A 12,323-nucleotide genomic window follows, 5' to 3' on the forward strand; every position below is an offset into this window, starting at 1 on the left:
CTTGCCCATGTAATTGTTACCCATCTGTACGGTATTTTCATAATAAAAATTAAAAAGAAAGAAAGAAAGAAAGAAAGAAAAAAGAAAGAAAGAAAGAAAGAAAGTAAGAACGAACAAAAGAACGAAAGAAAGAAAGAAAGAAAGAAAGAAAGAAAGAAAGAAAGAAAGAAAGAAAGAAAGAAAGGAAGAAAGAAAGGAAGAAAGGAAGGAAGGAAGGAAGAAAGGAAGGAAGGAAGGAAGGAAGGAAGGAAGGAAAGAAGGAAGAAAGTAATATGGAGTTACCTGAAAAGATTGCAAATAGAGTTCCTCTATGACCCATCAATTCCACTTTTGGTAATTTACTTAAATGATCACAAACAAGACCGTACTATGCCTATCACAAAACTGTATATATCATAGAATTATTTACCATAATTTATATATGCAACAAAGCCAGAAGCCACTCGGCAAATGAATGGATAGAGAAAATGTGGCATATATATATATATACTTATACATACACATATATATGTATACATATATATGTATATATATACATATATATGTATATGTATATATATATACTTATACATACACATATATATGTATACATATATATGTATATATATACATATATATGTATATGTATATATATATACATATATGAATTCTATGCCTTCATCAGAAAGAATGACCACCCCATTAGTTAGAAAATGGAAAGACTAGGAAAAAATTATATTTAGTAAAGTAAACCAGGCCTAAAGAAGCACAGGTCCCATCGTATCCTTTATTTGGAATAACTAGTATAAAGTTAGGACAAGCAAAAAAGTCAGAAGCTAAATAAATAAATAAACATATATTTATACATATATATGTGAATATATGTATACATATATAAATGTTAAAAGAAATGAACACGAAGATAGACACTTTTTTTGTTTTTTTTTTCCGTGCTATTGTTTTTAATGTATTTAAAATGTAATATGTGTTTTTTGTTTCTTTGGCATGTTACCCCCCAACACAGACAAATGGTATATCTCCTGTTTTCACTGTATTTCATTCCAGTGTCCTGCCTCTTGTATATACATTTTTCTAATTTGGGAAGGGGAAGCGAAAAAACAGAATACTTAAATAGGTATACAGGTTGACCCAATGTAACAAGGAGATTTCCAGGGCTCTATGTTGAAAATGAACTTTACAAATTCGGTGGGTGAATGGATGGGGAGGTGGGGAACGAAGCGATGGTAGGGAAAATCAAAGGAGGGGGCAATAATGCGTGATAAAATGTACTCATTATCTTAATCATGTAACTGTAACCTCTTCATACAATACTTTTACAATAAAAGGATATATAAAAATAAATTCATGCTAATGATAAACACAATATTTTTGATGTACAGTGGAGTTATTTGCATTTCAGTTTTGGCCAACGATATTAAATATTACTGCATGCATCTATTGGTTATTTTTATTTCATACCCAGAAGAATTTCTTGGATAATCTAGACAACATATTAATGAATTTGGTTTTTTTTTAGATTTTTATTTTAAAAATACTGTACAGAGGAGTTACAGTTACATGACAGAGTAATGTGCACATTTCCTATTAAGCATTGATCTTGCTTCATTTGTTTTTACCCTACCATTACTTCCCTCCCACATCCACACATAACCCCCCCATCTACCCTCCTCCCTCCCACCTCCAGCCTAAATTGTAAAGATTGTTTTTCAACATTCTTGTACACCTCATTCTTAGAATGTACTATTTGTAGCTGTATTTAAAAATTTTGTTTCTTTCCCTTCCCCTCTCCAAATCAAAGAAGATGCAGGATACCAACATTAAACACAGTGAAAACATGGGTTAAACTGTGGGAGAGGAACATAAAAAATCACATGGTACATTGCAATGTGTTAGAAACACTACCAAGTAGGAAAAAAAAAAAAACATTTGTGTCCCTATCTTGGGGTTCAATTCACTTAACATCATTTTATCTTGTCAAATGTATATAGCTTTTGAACTTTTTTGCGTGTCCCAGACATATACTAGTAATAGCAAATAAGGGAAACCATGGGACATATGTTTATTTGAGCCTGGCTTACTTCACTTAATATAATTTTCCAATGACTTTCGATTTCCTAACAAATGCTTTCTGATGGAGGAATATAATTCCATTGTGTGTGTGTATACATTAGATAGACAGACAGACAGACAGACAGACAGACAGACAGACAGACAGACAGACAGACAGACAGACAGACAGACAGACAGATAGATAGATAGATAGATAGATAGATAGATAGATAGATAGATAGATAGATAGATAGATAGATAGATAGATAGATAGAGATAGATAGATAGATAGATAGATAGATAGATAGATAGATAGATAGATAGATAGATAGATAGATATACAACATTTTCCTGATCCTTTCATCTACAGAGGAGGATCTGTGTTGGTTTCATTTCTTATCTATGGTAAATAATGCTGCATTAAATTTGTTCTTGTAGGATTAGTATCGTCTTGTTTGTGATCATTTGCTGGGTTATAGGGCAGCTCTATGTGGATTCTTTTTAGGATCCTCCATACTGCTTTCAAAAGTGGTTGAAAAAGATTACACTCCCACCAACAATACAGTAGGGTTTCCTTTTGCCACAACCCTTTCGGCATTTGTTGTTACTAGAGTTCTTGATTATAGCCATTCCAACTGGGGTGAGGTGGAATTTAAATGTTGTTTTGATTTGAATTTATATTATGGCTATGGAGGTTGAACATTTTTTCCTGTGTCTACTGGTCATTCTTATTTCCTCTTCAAAGAAATTTCTCTTATGTCTTTAGCCCACTTATTTATCAGGAAGTTCTCTCTTTGAGGATTCGTGAATTTATAATTGAGGAAATTTAATTTTATGAACTCTGTCACCCTTGCATACAAATAGAGTTGAATAGATTGTCTCCCAAATGGTGGTATTTGTACTCGTATTTATATTACTACCTCTGACTATTGCGATGCAAAAGTTCTCCAGTTGAATGCACACACACACACACACACACACACACACACACACACACACACAAACACACACACGCACACACATATGTGTGTGTGAAAATACAATACAGAGGGGTTACAATAACATGAGCAAGGTATTATCAAGCATTGCTGCTTTCTCCTTTTGTTTCCCCTTACCATCCCTTTCCTCCCCTCTGCCCCCTTCAAAGTTGTAAATTTTGTTTTCCAACATAACGTCTTGTACATCTCATTGTTACAATGGGTTCCCTATTTAAATAATTTGTTTTTTCCCTTCCCCTCCTCAACTAATAAAGTATTAGTTCAGCTAGGAATTCCTATTGTATACTGAAGAGCTTTAGGGAGCAGGGATTCATTCTCTCATTCCTAATTTTTGTGGAAATGTATTTTCCTTTTAACATTTAGTGTAAGGGAACAGTCAGATTGTCATAGGCAGTCTTTATTATATTGAGGAATATTCCATTGGTTTCTATTTTCTCCATAGTTGTCATAATAATGTGGCATGGGATCATAACAAATGCCTTTGTACAGCTATATGCATGATCTTGTGATTCGTGTGCTACTTGCAACTGATGTACTGAATTACATGGATTTGCTTATATTGAAGCAACTTTCCCCTCTGGCATGATTACCATTTGGCCAGAGTTCATGGGTTATATCAGTTCTTCATATCAGCTCTCCCAAAGTTTATTGAGAAAGTTTGCACTGAAATTCAAGCAAGAAATGTTTCTACAGTTCTTTTCTTAATGAATCCATATCAGGTTTTTGGTTAAGCAGTATGCTGGCATCATACAGCAAGTTCATTGTGAACATTCACTGTTTCATGAAAGATTTTAAGAGGATTATAGTGGGTTGTACTTTGAAGGACTTCCAGAAATAACCTGTAAACACTTTTTGTCCAGTGTTTTATTTTACTGGCTTTTCCCAATATTCTCTTATCCTCTTCTGTATCTTGACTCTGTCATGAGGATAAATATCTCATCTCTGGTTTCACTCATTTGGGTACATTCTCTCTCTCTGTCACTCTTCTCTCACACTCTCTCATCTCTCAGATTTGCTAAGGGTTTATCAGTTTTGTTAATTTTTTTTCAGTCTTTGTTATGGTTTTGACAATTGTCGTTTTTAATTTCACTTTAATTATCATAACTTCTATCCATGTATTCCTGTGGTGTATTTATTTCCTCTTCCAGGTCTATTTAGTTAAAACCAGAGAAGTTGAGGAAATAGAAACAAGGATCATTCTAAAATTTATTTTGATGTCTGGTCAGTAAACCTTACTAAGTTTTTCTAAACAGACAGTAAGCCAACGTTCTACAGAAGAGCTGTGACCTTCCAAATCATGCAGTTTCATTTCTTTTGCATGACTCGCTGAACAGTGCTGCAATTCTCCAATTGGTACATTAACTAATTGACAGATTTTTCTAAATTCATGATATAGGAATTTCAAAATTGTTTGGTCATAGAAATTCCTGGAATATATGCTGTCATAGTACAAAACAAGGTATTCATATTTCTCCATTAAGAAGGTTTCTGAAAATTGAAATAGAGTTCCATTGTCAACATTTTAACTTCTATGAATTCAAAATACACTCAATGTTTTTGATGAAAATTCTCTGCAATTAACACTCATATAATTCCTTGCAATTTCTCAATCATGGGAAGAAAGAAAGATATAGAAAGAATAGTGGCAAACTGACAAGTCCTCTTACCTAGTAGAACACATTCACAATAGGCTTTCAGATTTTATTGGCTACTTTTCAATTCTGTAACATTCTTTTCTATTCTGGATGAAGGAGTTACATATTCTAGTTAAAAGAATGTAGCTCAATATTTTAGATGTGTTCCTAGAGTTTCATGAAATTATACAAAGAATGCCACATATTTTATATACATCAATGAGTGATATTATTTTTGATTACTATTACATCTTAATATGGCTTCAGAAAAATGCAACTCAGACAATCATCTGCCTTAATAACTCTAAAAAATTTTGACATCATTTCACACGAAAAAGTATGGTTAAAAAGAGAACTACAGGAATCCCATGAAAGGGAGGAAGCTAATCAAATAATACAGGAATTGAGCGAGCATGAAGAGAATACACAATGATCACTAAAGGCATTCATGGAATCCATTAACAAAGAGCTGAAGGAAGTCAGGGAGACCACAAAGGGAATGCTGAATGGAACCCAACAGAAGCAATGGGAGTCCAAGGATACCATAACCAATCAACTAAGTGATTTGAGAATAAACACTGAACACCAAATTAAGGAAGTAAAGAAGTTCATACAAGATCTAAAACAAAGCTTCAACAACGAATTTGAAGCCATCAAAGGTGACCAATTAGAAGGAAAAGAGATAAAAAATAAAGTAGAAAGTCTTGACAGCAGGTTAGACCATGCAGAAGATCGAATCTCAGGGATTGAAGACAGCCTAGATATTGTAGAGAAAGAATATACAACCATCCAAGACAAGTCCAAGAAATATGATAGATCTATCCAACATTTGGAAGACACCATCAGAAGGCCTAATCTAAGGCTAATGGGTGTAGAGGAGCACCTAGAAACAGAAGTTAATGGCCTAGGAAATTTGTTAAACAGGATCCTAGCAGAGAACTTCCCAAACATGCAAAAGGATAGGCCTATTCAGATACAAGAAGCTTTTAGAACTCCAAATAGACCAGACCAGAATAGGACATCCCACCTTCACATTGTAATCCACACAGGATCAACTCAGACCAAGGGAAAGATCCTTAAAGTTGTCAAGGAGAAAAGATTAATCACCTATAAAGTGAAACCAATTAGAATCACCTCAGATTTTTCAGCAGAGACAATCAAAGCAAGAAGAGCCTGCCCTAAAAACAAACAACTACGAACTAAGAATAGTGTACCCAGCTAAACTCTCCTTCATAACTGAAGGCCAAATAAAAACCTTCCATAGCAAAGAAAAATGGAAAAAATACAGCTCCAGCAAACCATCCCTACAAAAGATTCTTAAAGATGTCCTAAACATAGAAAACCAACAAGACCACAATAAAGGCCAGGAAACTTCACCCAAACTGAGAATCCAAGAACCATAGAAAGAACCCAGTTTTTGCAGCCCCCAAGAAAGTGGATAACATGGCAGGAACTCCCAAATACCTCTCAGTACTATCTCTTAACGTTAACGGACTGAACTCTCCAATTAAGTGACATAGACTGTCTAGTTGGATTAAAAAACAAGACTCTTCTATCTGCTGCCTTCAGGAGTCACATCTTGCCTGTAAAAACAAACACATTTTCAATGTTAAAGGCTGGAAAAAAAATCTACCAAACAAACGGCCCCCATAAACAGGTGGGAGTTGCAATCCTAATATCAGGTAAAATAGACTTCAAATTAAAATTCGGGAGAAGAGATAAAGAAGGTCACTACATACTAAGTAAGGGATCTCTCCTTCAGGAGGGTATTACAATTCTAAATATCTACTCACCAAACAATGGAGCACACAAATTTCTCTAAGAAACACTACAATCCCTCAAATCGCATATAGATTAAAAGACATTAATTATTGGGGATTTTAACATACCACTCTCCCCACTAGATAGATCAACTCGGCAAAAACTCTACAGAGAAACCGCAGATCTAAACAGCTGCATAGATCAACTAGATTTAACAGATATCTACCGAACATTTCACCCAGCAGCATCAGAATACACGTTTTTCTCAGCAGCACATGGAACATTTTCTAAAATAGACCAAATTTTAGGTCACAAAGCAAACTTGTCTAAAATCAGAAACATTGAACTTATACCTTGCATTCTCTATGACCACAAGGGAATAAATAAATCAGAACTCAACACGAAAAGCAACCAAAGATAGTCCCGTATCACATGGAATCTGAACAACAAGTTGATGAATCAGTAGTGGGTCATGGAAGAGATTAGAAAGGAAATTCAAATGTTCATGCTATTCAACAAAAATGAACACACAAATTACCAGCTCCTCTGGGACACAGCAAAGGCAGTACTCAGAGGCAAGTTTATAGCTCTGAGATCCTACATCAACAAATTGGAGAGATCTGAAACCAACAATTTAATGACATATCTAAACCTCCTTGAAAAAGACCACCAAGATAAACCCCAATCCAGTAGACAGAAAGAAAAAATTAAAATTAAATCAGAATTAAATGAATTAGAATCCAAAAAATCAATAGAAAGAATAAACAAAACAAAGAGTTGGTTCTTCAAAAAAATTAAGAAATTGACAGACCCTTAGCAAATCTTATCAGAAAAAGAAGAGAACACACCCAAATAAATAAACTCAGAGATGAGAATGGAAACATCACCACGGAAACAACCAAGATTTAGAACATTATAAGGAAGTACTTCTCAAAACTTTATGATAATAAGTTTGAGAACTTGACAGAAATGGACCTTTTCCTAGCAAATATTGGCATGCCAAAACTAAACCAAGATGAGTTACACCTTCTTAACATGCCCATATCTAGCATTGAAATAGAAACAGCAATAAGAGACCTCCCAGCTAAGAAAAGTCCAGGACCAGATGGTTTTACAGCGGAATTTTACAAGGCCTTCAAAGCTGAGCTCACACCAATACTCCTCCAAGTCTTCAATGATATTGAAATAAAAAGTTCACTACTGAACACATTCTATGAAGTCATCATAACCCTCATCCCAAAACCAGGCAGGGACTCATCAAGGAAAGAGAACTATAGACCCATTTCATTGATGAACATTTATGCAAAATTTCTCAACAAAATTTTGGCCAATCGACTTCAACAATTCATGCGAGAAGTCATCCACCACAATCAAACAGGATTAATTTCAGGGATGCAAAGCTGGTTCAAAATTCGCAAATCAATTATTATTATTCATCACATCAACAGGAGCAAGAATAAGAACCACATGGTTATTTCAATAGAAGCAGAAAAAGCATTCAACAAGATCCAACACCCTTTCTGATGTAGGTTTTGAAAAATTAGGAATCCATGGAACATTCCTCAATACAATAAAGGCTGTATATGACAGTCCTACAGCCAGCATTATACTTAATGCTGAAAAACTAAAGCCATTTCCTCTTAACTCAGGAACAAGACAAGGATGTCCACTCTCTCCACTTCTCTTCAATCTAGTATTAGAAGACCTAGCTACAGCAATAACACAAGATGCAGACATAAAGGGGATCCAAATAGGGAAGGAAGAAATAAAACTCTCCCTCTATGCAGATAACATGATCTTGTATTTAAAGAATCCCATAGATTCCACTCCAAAATTACTCAAGCTGATTCAAAGTAGGAGGGTATAAAATTAACCACCCAAAATCAATGGCTTTTCTATATGCCAACAATGAGAAAAGTGTGGCTGAAATTAGGAAAGGAACTCTACTTGTTATATCTCCTCAAAAAATAAAATACATAGGAATTTACTTAAAAAAAGAAGTAAAGGACCTCTATGATGAAAACTTTAAAATCTTGAAAAAGGAAATCAAAACAGAACTTAGAAAATGCAAAACATCCCATGCTCCTGGATTGGAAAGATTAACATCGTGAAAATGGCAATACTTCCCAAGGCTATCTAAAAGTTCAACGTGATACCAATCAAAATTCCAACCTTATTCTTCAATGAAATAGAAGAGGCAATCCAACAATTCATATGGAACAATAAAAGACCCCGAATAGAAAAATGCTCCTCAATGGAAAGAACACTGAAGGAAGAATATCAATACCAAATTTCAAACTCTACTATAAAGCCATAGTAATCAAAACAGCTTGGTATTGGCATAAGAACAGAACTCAGGACCAATGGAATATAATTGAAAATCCAGAAATGAACCTACAGACCTATAGCCATCTAATCTTCGATAAGGGAGCTAAAACAATAGAATGGAAGAAAGACAGCCTCTTCAGTAAATGGTGCTGGCAAAATTGGTTAACTACATGTAGAAAACTAAAGCTAGATCCTTACATATCACCCTGCACCAGAATCAACTCCAAATGGATCAAAGACCTCGAAGTCAAAGAAGACACTCTGAAAACATTACAGAATGGAATAGGAGAAACCCTAGGTCTCCTCGGCTCAGGCCGAAATTTTCTGACTAGAGACCCGGAAACACAACAAATCAAAGAAAGCTTGTACAAATGGGATTGCAAGAAGTTTCAGATTTTCTGCTTTGCAATGGACATAGCTAGCAAGATCAATAGAAAGCCCACGGATTGGGAGAAGATCTTCACTAGCCATACAACAGACAATGGTCTCATATCTAAAATATACTTGGAACTCAAAAAATTAAATCCCCCAACAACAAATCTTCAAAGAAACAACTGCCCAATAAATAAGTGGGCTAAAGACTGAAAGACAATCTTCTCTGAAGAGGAAAGAAGGATGGCCAGTAGTCACATGCAGAAATGCTCAACATACGTAGCCATAAATGAAATGCAAATCCAAACAACATTGAGACACCACCTCACTCCAGTTAGAATGGCAAAAATCAAGAACTCTAACAACAACAGATACTGGAGCGGATGTGTACAGAAGGGAACCTTACTTCATTGTTGGTGGGAATGTAAACTTGTTCAACCACTTTGGAAAGCAGTATGGAGGTTCCTCAAAAGACTTCACTTAGTGCTTCCCTATGACCCAGCAATCCCACTTTTGGGCATTTACCCAAATGTTTACAAACAAGACCACACGAAAGCTACCATTACAACTATATTTATTGCAGCATTATTTACCATAGCTAAGATATGGAACCAGGCCAGATGCCCCTCAGTAGACGAATGGATCAAGAAAATGTGGTATATATACACAATGGAATTCTATGCCTCCATCAGAAAGAATGGCATTGCCCCATTTGTTAGGAAATGGAAAAACTTGGAAAAAATTATATTAAGTGAAGTAAGCCAGACCCAAAGAATCATAGCTCCCATGGTTTCCCTCATTTGCAATATCTAGTATATGTATGAGTCAAGCGGAAAAGGTCAGATAATGTGATTTTAGGAAAATGAACACTTAGATATGTATTTTAATATTTTTTTCCTTTCATGCATTTGTTTCTAAAGCATTTATAAGATTATCTCTTTGTAGCTTTGTATGTCCCTCCCCCACAGTATAACCCCTGCTTTCACTATATTTGATATCAGTATAACTTGTAGAAGTGATGGGAAAAATAAGTCGTTTAAGGATACAGGTGGACCTGTTGCAACAATGAGAAGTACAAGTTGTCATGTTGAAAACGAGCTTTACAATGTTGTTGCAGGGAGGGTGTGAGGCGCGGAGGATTGGGTGAGGGGTTGGGGGTGAGAAATAAAAATAAGAAAAAAAGTATGGTTAAGTATATCAGAGTATTGATTGATACACACTCAAGTATATAATTAATTCCAAGATAAAAATTATGATGAGCATGCCCTAAAAACAAATAATTATCAACCAAGAACACTTTACCCAGCTAAACTCTCCTTCATAACTGAAGGCCAAATAAAAACCTTCCATAGCAAAGAAAAATTGAAACAATACATCTCCACCAAACCAGCCCTACAAAAGATTCTTAAAGATGTCCTACACATAGAAAACCAACAAGACCGCAACAAAGGCCAAGAAACTGCACCCAAACTGAGAATCCAAGAACCTTAGGAAGAACCCAGTTTTCGCAGTCCCCAAGAAGGTGGATAACATGGCAGGAACTCCCAAATACCTCTCAGTCCTATCTCTTAACGTTAACGGACTGAACTCTCCAATTAAGCGACATAGACTGTCTAGTTGGATTAAAAAACAAGACCCTTCTATCTGCTGCCTGCAGGAGTCACATCTTGCCCATAAAAACAAACACATCTTCAAAGTTAAAGGCTGGAACAAACTCTACCAAGCAAACGGCCCTCATAAACAGGCGGGAGTTGCAATCCTAATATCAGATAAAATAGACTTCAAACTAAAATTCGTGAGAAGAGATAAAGAAGGTCGCTACATACTAATTAAAGGATCTCTCCTTCAGGAGGATATTACAATTCTAAATATCTATTTCCCAAACAATGGAGCACCCAAATTTATCAAAGAAACACTACTTTCCCTCAAATCCCATATAGATCCAAAGACATTAATTGTTGGGGATTTTAACACACCACTCTCCCCACTAGATAGATCAACTCGGCAAAAACTCAACAGAGAAACCGCAGATCTAAACAGCTGCATAGATCAACTAGACTTAACAGACATTTACCGAACATTTCACCCAGCAGGATCAGAATACACGTTCTTCTCAGCAGCACATGGAACGTTTTCTAAAATAGATCACATTTTAGGCCACAAAGCAAACTTGTCTAAATTCAGAAACATTGAAGTTATACCTTGCATTCTCTCTGACCACAAGGGAATAAAATTAGAACTCAACACCAAAAGCCACCAAAGTCCGGTATCACATGGAGGCTGAACAACACACTGCTGAATCATGAGTGGGTCATGGAAGAGATTAGAAAGGAAATTCAAATGTTCATGCTATTCAACAAAAATGAACACACAAATTACCAGCTCCTCTGGGACACAGCAAAGGCAGTACTCAGAGGCAAGTTTATAGCTCTGAGATCCTACATCAACAAATTGGAGAGATCAGAAACTAACAATTTAATGACACATCTAAACCTCCTTGACAAAGAGCAGCAAGATAAACCCCAATCCAGTAGACGGAAAGAAACAATCAAAATTAAATCAGAATTAAATGAATTAGAATCCAAAAAAACTATAGAAAGAATCAACAAAACAAAGAGTTGGTTCTTCGAAAAACTTAACAAAATTGACAGACCGTTAGCAAATCTAATCAGAAAAAGGAGAGAACACATCCAAATTAATAAACTCAGAGATGAGAATGGAAACATCACCACAGAAACAACCAAGATTCAGAACCTTATAAGGGAATACTTCTCAAAACTTTATGCTAATAACTTTGAGAACTTGACAGAAATGGACCTTTTCCTAGCAAATATTGACATGCCAAAACTAAACCAAGATGAGTTAAACCAGCTTAACAGGCCCATATCAAGCATTGAAATAGAAACAGCAATAAGAGACCTCCCAGCTAAGAAAAGTCCAGGACCAGATGGTTTTACAGCGGAATTTTACAAGGCCTTCAAAGCAGAGCTCACACCAATACTCCTCCAACTCTTCAATGAAATTGAAAGAGAAAGCTCACTACTCAACACATTCTATGAAGCCATCATAACCCTCATCCCAAAACCAGGCAAGGACTCATCAAAGAAAGAGAACTATAGACCCATTTCTTTGATGAACATTGATGCAAAACTTCTCAACAAAATTTTGGCCAATCGACTTC

The sequence above is a fragment of the Dipodomys merriami genome, unplaced genomic scaffold (genome assembly GCF_024711535.1).
Source record: "Dipodomys merriami isolate MVZ:Mamm:240054 unplaced genomic scaffold, mDipMer1.0.p SCAF_18, whole genome shotgun sequence".
NCBI lineage: Eukaryota > Metazoa > Chordata > Mammalia > Rodentia > Heteromyidae > Dipodomys > Dipodomys merriami.